The sequence below is a fragment of the Camelus bactrianus genome, chromosome 8, assembly GCF_048773025.1.
Source record: "Camelus bactrianus isolate YW-2024 breed Bactrian camel chromosome 8, ASM4877302v1, whole genome shotgun sequence".
Taxonomy (NCBI): Eukaryota; Metazoa; Chordata; class Mammalia; order Artiodactyla; family Camelidae; genus Camelus; species Camelus bactrianus.
In genome coordinates, this window is record NC_133546.1 from 64,502,199 (window position 1) to 64,504,350 (window position 2,152).

General features: G+C 37.9%; 1 non-coding gene across 1 annotated transcript; it reads left to right on the plus strand.

Annotated features, from left to right (window-relative positions):
* The first annotated feature begins 690 nt into the window (after nt 1-690).
* On the plus strand, nt 691-763 carry TRNAA-UGC (transfer RNA alanine (anticodon UGC)). Its single transcript has one exon. It is a non-coding gene; the product is annotated as a tRNA-Ala (tRNA).
* The last annotated feature ends 1,389 nt before the right edge of the window (nt 764-2,152 follow it).

Sequence of the window (2,152 nt, forward strand, 5' to 3'; positions counted from 1 at the left end):
CCTGACACATTACATGATTTCCACTGTGTATAACTCAGCAACAAGGGGGATGATTGATCATTTTTCCATTTAGCTTAGGAGAATGTCCCATTTGTCACTTGCAATACTTTCAGTGGCTTCCCTCTGGAAGTTTATTCTGCAGACTGGCAGTAAAATTTGTGACAGACTTGAGGAGAGTGTTGCCAGCAAGAATTACCCAAACTATGTCCTCTGGGGACGGAGCATAAGCTCATGCCCACAAGAAGTAAAATCCTGGAATGACTGGGTCTCCTGCAGAGTTCCACGAACCACATGGCAGGATTGAGTGCAGTAATAGTTGGTGAGAAAATACTTCCGTTCTGTTGAGGTTAAGTCTGAACCAATAGATTCTTTCAGTCAGAATGTAAGAGCTGTTTTTCTCTTTCAGTAGGCCTTAAAATGGTAAGTGGACAAGAGTGGAAAAGTTAATCTTAAAAAGGTAATTTTCCCAAGCATAGTAACTATATTACACTAAGAATTATAATGCAATTACTGTTCCTTTAGCTACACGAAAACCAAACCTTCAAGATTTGACTAATTTGGATGCTTTTAGGAGATTTATAGTTTCTGAATTACTATAAAAAGCACCAGCTAAGATTTTGCTTGATATAAAAATAGGTGTGGGTAGGAGCACCCAAAATGGTGAGAAGTCAAGTTAAAATTTCTTAGCAGGGTGGGTATAGCTCAGTGGTAGAGCATGTGCTTTGCATGTACAAGGCCCTGGGTTCAATCCCCAGTACCTCCACTGAAAAAAAAAATTACTATGAAGAAAATAAACCGTAAATTCAATGATCCTTAAAAAGAAATGTGTCTATCTTTTCCTGTTCCTCATGTCTGATATTTGGTTGACAAGTTCATCCCAGCCAACAAGAGACCCAGCCTTATTACAATGGGTCCAGTCCTTAATGCTTTTTTTCCCCTGCAGCACAATCCAAGAATCTTCATTTTTAAACTGTATTACATTTTTGTTTTTAAAAAATGATAACTGCCAAATTAGACACATTTGGTAAAGTGTACAATTCCTAAGGGTAGCGTTCAGTCCCTTTTGTATATATACTGCATTTTTCATATCCCAGAAAGTTCCCTCATGCCCCTCCCAGCCATTACCCCTACAAAGATAACTACTATTCAGACTTCCTTCATTTAGATTAATCTTGCTTATTCCTGAATCTGCATTTCTATAAAAACCCAAGAGATTCTTATGGACATTGAAGTTTGAGAAACACTGACTTGAGGTTTTGAGCATAAAGCAAAATAGAAATCTCTGATCCAGGTCCTTTAAATAAAACAAAGCACAAAATCCATGTGTGGAGATTGATCGAGAGGGGGGTGATCACAAATCAATATTTTCAATTTCATCATGAAAGCTCTGCAAGGAAATAAAATACAGCTTTGTGCCTGGACTAATACTGGTGCCAAATATCGGAGCAGTTCACCTGAAGCCAGACACCTACAAAGCCCTGTTATCATAAATAGACTGTGATGCTTCCTGGACTCCAAGTGCACCTTCATTTGCATGGGCAGAGAATTCAGATTCAGGTTATATTTTTTCCCTGTCAGCTGTGTTATATTTTCCTTCCTCATTTTAAATCTGTCATATGCAGCCTCATGGGTAAACTTTATGGTTTACTGTCCTGTAATTTTAATATTGAATGCAATTTTACCACGTGGTAGGAGGTGGTACACCTTTCAGTGAATCCAAATCAAGCCTGTAAATATTAAGATAGGGATTTTCCATATCTACTTTTTACAGTTCACGAAATTTTATTTTTGAGTTGAATAAAGAAAATAATATTTTGCTCTTCTTTGGCCAACTTTCTCTATCTGTTTACCAATATCTTATAATACCATATGATTCTCCCAGAACATTGTCAACTGTCTTTTCTGACTCTTTGGGCCAACTGTTAGTGACTTCCTTGCTTGATAATCTATTCCTCTCTTCGCAGCTAGCAGGGACTACTCAATGCATTTAAATCTTCCCAAAACTTCCAAGAATTTCAGTCTAAGTCATTATTTTTAATTAAATGGGCATTTGGATAAGACTGCATTGAGTTTCTTTCATCTGCCGCTATGGATTGCAGTGCCCCCAGCCAGACTCCCAGGAACATCCATGGGGTCATGCTGTTTGATAATG